Genomic DNA, 6,692 nt, shown 5'->3' with positions numbered 1-6,692 from the left:
CTGCGACTGATACTCTGTAGCTGATGCGATGTCTGCGCCGCATGGGGTGGAGGCTGAACTGAAGACTGCAGGCGACTGCTAGGTATTGGTGCTGGGTCAGGGGAAATGGACTGCTCTCCCAGCTCAAGCTACTGTCAGGATTCTGTTTCCAGCCCCGCTACCAAGTTCCCACGACAAACTCTCCAGCCAGGGGACTGATACTGACCCAGTCCTTGGAACCCTGGCGCTGATTCTGCTGTTGTTTTACAGGTTCCGATCTCGCCCCTGATCCCAACGGTGCTGTTAGGTTCCTGCGTTTCCGTTCCTCCTCTCCTGTCCAAATCTCAGGCAGCGAGCTCCATCACTAACGGATTTCAGCTCAATTCATCTTCATTGTGCCCTCCCAGAAAATGTTCTCCCCAAAGCACTTAACAGTGGATCCAGCAGCAATATAACAAGTAAATGAAAATTCATCAGAACGCAGACAAAAAAAAAAAAACGCAATTAACATTAGTCATGTGAGTAGCAAACAGGCTTCAAACTCAAATTGGATGAGGTGACAGTATCATCCATCCATTTTCTATAGCATTCCCAAATGTTTCTGGAATACTGCTGCTGTTTCTGTTGTTCTGTTTCATGACAATGTCATTATGATGATCTCGCTTTATGCCGAACATGTCACTAGGCTTTGAACCGCTGCAAGAGGCTTCACATTGCCGTGTTCCTTTATAACTGTGTGCAGCTATATAATTCAGATTTCATACCTAATGGACAGACTTGAGTGCCTGATCTGGCTCAGTGTCCCTGTATACCACTTTATATATGTGTGTATCAGAATGGCTGATCTGAATTGAGTGAGTATGTGAGTGTGAGATATATTTACTTCTGTTTAAGTCCGTCTTTCATTTTATACATGGGGTGTATTTTCCTTTGTTTTAGCACTCGCCTGAGTTCAGCGCACACACACACACACACACACACACACATAAAATTCCTGTTTACAGCTCAGTGCCCGCTGTGTGTGCGTTCCCGCACAGTTGGAGTGGTGTGGATGACATTAGGGTGAGTGAGGCAGACACAGCCGGGTGGGCAGGTGGGCAGGCGGGGGCGGGGGCCGGACAGTCACGTCCCAAACTCCGGACGGCACAGTGAACACACTTCGCACGCCACGCCTGAAAGTCCTGATCTGGGTATTTTTAGTCCACTGCAGTCGGACGCTGCTGAGAAAAACTCGACTGACTGAAGGCTGTGACTTGAAGAGACCCTGCACACTGGTGGGAACCGCAGTGCTAATTTACAGTACAACCTACAGGACCCCAGTCGCTCAGTCTCCTGTAGCCTTTCTTCATTTCAGCAGGACCCCTTTTCACCATTGGTAGTTTTAATTTATAGTGGATACTGCAATCTCAAATCCTCTCCTCTTCTTTCAGAATTTCCTGCCTAATATGTTGCAGAGCACGTTTACCAGGCATGTTTTCTGTCCGCTTATGCACGTAAATAACTCAGTCTAGCAATCTCAGTAAGCAATGTAGCTATGGCTGCAGGCTCTGTTGAAGAGCACAGCAAGGTGCATTGGAGTGCTAGCGGTGAAATTTCCTTCATGCTCCATATGATTTAACGCAGATGCCCCCCACCATTGGTGCCTTTTATGGTCGTTATTTTAAATTAACATCACATGTTCTCCATACCCCCCCCCCCTGTCTTAGCTAGCCAGTGGACACCCTCACAGATGTTATCTTCCAGCCTGACACCCCCAGCCAAATCTCTGACACCCCCAACCCCTCTCGACGGTGCATCATCTACCCATAAAAAAAAATATGTGATGAAGATAAACCTCCTTCTGTTGATCCTCCACAGTGTTTGATGTTAAAACCTTTTCCTTTAACCGTTCTTTCTTCGGCCCCCTGTTTCTCGCACAGACGGAATGGAACGGCTTCCTTTTCCAGAGCTGGCCACAGAATTGCCTCTGTACTGTTTACCCTGGGTCTCTCTGCTCAGCCAGTAGCCAGACGGAGACCACATTACCTGGTGTCTCCATGTGTAAATCACGGGGAATTTAATGGAGTCCTTAAAATCCATTTAAGCACTTGTGGGATTACAGAATGGCCACTTTGACAGGATTGCTAATTGTCATGTGACGCTAAACACAGTCTTCCACAGCTCTGCTGGAAGGTCGAGGGTCGGTTGGGCAGATACTAAAAGGAGGGTGATGATTCTTTTGTTTCCACCACCTGTGGAAGCCCTGCTATCTGTCATCCCATATAAATCAGCTGCATTATATGAGATTCACAGTTTTACAGTGAATTTTCTGGGATACACCTAATTCTATTTATCAAATTAGGTACTACTGAATTTAAAATTCTTCACCACTTTAGCTGATTAAAAAATCACGTTGGTGTAAAACTATGATATTATGCCTGTACAAATGTGTCAACTTTTCCATTTCAAAGCCTCTGCTAAAATCACCCAGCAAACCTTGCAGTAACCATCCAAAATACCAATGTCTTTTTTGACTAGACCACTACCCCACCTGGTTTTGGCCAATCAATGCCTTGCTGACGTACTTAACTTCCTTAATTAATTAATTGGCAAAGTTGGTGGTGAAAGGTAAATACATGGAACGGCTGAGGTGCCCCTGAGGAGAGGTTTGGGAACTGAAGCGGCGTCCATCCAGCCATCCAACAGGATATCAGTAACTTTTTGGGGAACAGAAGGAATTCTTGTTCATTTTTTACTGTGTTACATTTAATTTGCGTGTGTTTCTAATGCTTTTTCCTCTGAGCAAACATACACCAGTTATTACAGTATGGTTACCACCCAAATAAACAGCTTTAAACATTTTCTTTGACTGCATAAGACATTTGCAAAGAACTGTACTTTACATAAAATTCTTCCCGTAAGAAGTCAGATTGGCTCAGAGGTTCTCCGTGCTCGGCTCAGAGGTTCTCCGTGTTCGGCTCAGAGGTTCTCCGTATTACCCCAGAAACTGATATTTATCTGAACATTAAATACATGTACAGACCAGAAACGCTACCATCCTATTACTAACGGTTACATTGCAGTAATGCTTTCGTTTTTATTTTTCTTTGGTTGCTACAGACTCATGCTAGTTTGCTAGATATTTGTTACATGTAGTTTGTTTTGTTAGTTGCATGGTGCTGTGTATCCAGATGTTTGCACTCCAAACTCCAATCAGAAGTTCTGCTCGGTTGTTCATTTGCAATAAGCGTGACGGTTCGTTCAAGAGGCGACTCCTGGCGCACCTCTGCTTTGGCAAACCCAGACGTAACATCTGCCATCTGATCCGCATCGATCTTTACGGTATTAAATAGGGGATGAATGAAAATCCCTCCTTTCAACAACAGACACAGAACAGATGTGGAGCTCGCCATGAGCTGTAATTATAAAGCCAGATTAAGAAGGGGGCAGGTGCTGGTGGCTGTTGGGTGTCACATGCGGTGAAATCAGGCGTCGCTAAGATGCCACTTTGGAGTGTGGACCAGACTTCACTCCTTTCGCGCCGGTGTAGTGAAAAGGGGAATGGTGCGCCAGTAGGTCTTAAGCTCAGGGCCAAATCGGACGAGTGGGATGCTTATATGATATGGCTTCCCATTGTTGTCGAAGTCAGGCTACTTGTTTTCAAACAAGGAAAATATACTTCTCTGCAGGATTATTCATACCCAGGGTAGACCATGTAAAATGTGACAGTAGGGGTGGGGGGCACATCCCCTTTCATTTATTTATGGGGCGGGGGCAGCCCTGTGGAAGTCACTTAGCCACTTAGCTACCACATTTCAAAAACTACAGCCACTGCTCAGAGGATTAGCTGGCCCCAGTTAGCCCAGTGTTGAAATGTCCTATTTCCCCCACAGGCCCCGGCACCGTAGCAAGACGACAGGTGAGCAGGCGTACGTGTATCGGATTGGTAGTAGGAGGATCAGCGGATGGGGGGTTCACGGGGGTTAGAGCACGGAAGGGGGGGCACAGAGATACGTTTGGCACCAACAGAAAATTAATCTTCTCTGAGGAGAGTGGCTGTTGACATAAACACAGATGCACAAGGCACCTAGGGAGGCAACATTCCCGAGGTTACAGCATCCCCGAGAAGACCAGAAGCTGCTGATGGGACAGGCCTCGTGTTGCAGCCCTGATGCTACCCTGCACCTCCTTTTCCGGCCTGACATGGTTTTGCCCTGATGGTGCGCCCCCTGGGGCCATACCCCTCATTGGTGTGCCTCTGAAGGCCATCACGCCCTGGGGATGACTGGACCCCGCAGTACACCACACTGCCTCTGCATCCCCAAAGGCTATCCTCCCAGGCCCAACTGCTCCACCTAAGCCTAAACCAGAGCCTGGTACCAGCTCCATAGAGCACTTGCAGGAAGTGTGTTACTGGGTCCGGTTCGTACTGCCTCTGTTCATCTATCATTTTCCATAACTATCCACCCAATGTAGGGTCATGCCATGACTGGACCCTATAGCAGGGAGCAAGGGGACAGAGCAAGGAATATTCTGAATGGGATGCCAATCCATCACATTCAAACACATACAGGCTTAGATATGTAAGCTGAACATGTGATTTACCATCACAGTCAATTCGCTTTCACTGGTTAATATTGATGTATTATACATGAGGAGTTTTCTGAAGAACAGGGGGATGCTTTTTTAAGACAGGAAGTCTCTTCTGCAGAGGACGTGTTTTAAATTAACTCAGAGGTACAGGATGATATGCATTTATTTTCTCACCCTACCATTCTGGATACCCTAGAGGAAGATGTTTTGGTTCTGGAAATGAACAATGTTACTAGATGTGTGAGTGGATTTGTTTGGGTAGAAGGTTTTAAATAGATCACTGGGGCAAGCGGAACATTTTTGTACGCCTGTCGTTCAGTTTCCTACACTTTGTGGAACAAAAGCGAAAAATAAGCATAGAAGGTTTACACTTGCGCTTGGTTGCCATGCTGAAGTCAGGACTCCAGAGAGCAAAGAAATTTCTGGAACAATGAACTAGTCAGATTCTGTAGATACTGATATGATGACCTCAAATGAAAAGCACAAGGAACCATTTCTCAAGATCTACAGTTCCAAGTGACCATCGTGCATCTTAGATATCATAACGTCGGAATGAAAAGAGCTAAACGAGAATTACACAAAATAGTCAATAAAAATAAACACAGAAATTTAAATGAACACTTTAAATAAAGACTGGCTGTCTCTCTAACTTTGACATGAGGCTGCGTCCTTTAATGTTTAGTGTCACCTAAGAATCATTTCATGCTTTTTTAGTCATTTATATTCTCAGCCTGACCTATCAATGGCTAGTTCAGAGACAGAGGTCATACATTGCTGTCTACAGCTTGTCACGTCTATGGATATACAGGTTATCATTACCTAAGCTCCCGAATGATCCTTTTTAAACATTCATTCAGTCTGGGAGATTTGTTTTGATTACTTGGTCAATTCTCTGACTCACATTGGCTCCTGCGTATTTATTACCTTTGCTAGTTGGGCCGATGTCTTCACCTTAATCATTAAAGTGCAGCTTTAGGCACCATTCACCCAGGGAGACGTCGTCATGGGAGACATATGCTCATGACGCAACCTGAGCTTCTGTCCCTAATAAGCCTGTTGTTTGGCAAACATGAGTCGGCCTCTTCTTTATAGGGCCAACCTAACTGTTAATGCCGAACCAGCGAAAGAAAAAAAAAACACAAGTAGCCTTTTTACAGTTACTTTTGGCAGCCTGCTTGCATATTATTTTGAAGCTGGGCTTCACTCTTGCTAATGCATCTTCCTTATTTATACTCATTGTGTATATTTATTTATGTAGCATCACTTCTATCCAATGTGACATACAGTTGAAAAAGCAGGGTCAGTCATTCCCTGGAGTAGCTGGAGATAAGAACCCTGCTGAAAGGCCCAACAACGACACCACTCTGCCAACCTTGGGATTTGGCCTGCTGGGATAGGGTCCTAACCTACTGAGCCAAACACCATGCCTACATGTCACCAAATCATCAGCAGGACTTGACCCCGGGTTCTTTTTGAGCTTTGACACAACACCTGTGATGTTTAATCCGACTCTTGTATGATGGGAACTGACCCAGCAACCTTCTGATCAGAGATAAAAAGTCCCAACCCCTAGAGCCTCAAATTGGTCAAGACTCAAACCTGAATCAACTGCTTGGAAATCAGGTATGCTAACCACCATACCACCAGTGCTTTGGGTGTCATATTAGATGTGTAAAAAATATTTAAAAAATTGAAAGAAGTTTTCATTGGAGTTCCCCAGCTAGCAATGAAGCGTTTTCATTGTAAACAGGGTAAGGAGATGCATGGTGGGCAGAGAAGACCTGTCAGGTAAACGTTCAACTCCACACTCCCTGCTAAACTCTCTAGTCAGCAGTTGGACTAAAACACATTCTGCTGAGGTCCAGATTTGGGGAAGGTGACATTCTTAAAACAAGTGCAGAAATACGATCTGAACAAATACATTTTTTCTTTATTCATAAGAACCAAGCACAATACTACAACGTCTGCAGGACCTTGCTGCTGTCAGCAAAGGTAGGTGACATTTCAGTCCACGTAACATACGTTTTGAACAAATGTTAAATCAATATCAGCCTCTACTGATGCTCACAGTCCTGGAGGCAACAGCATGGTCAGTTAGAATGACTCTTTTAGCTTATTACCAAAGGCATTTAAGTCCGGGT

Source organism: Brienomyrus brachyistius, chromosome 7 (genome assembly GCF_023856365.1).
Source record: "Brienomyrus brachyistius isolate T26 chromosome 7, BBRACH_0.4, whole genome shotgun sequence".
NCBI lineage: Eukaryota > Metazoa > Chordata > Actinopteri > Osteoglossiformes > Mormyridae > Brienomyrus > Brienomyrus brachyistius.
Note: the sequence above shows the minus strand (reverse complement) of the source record.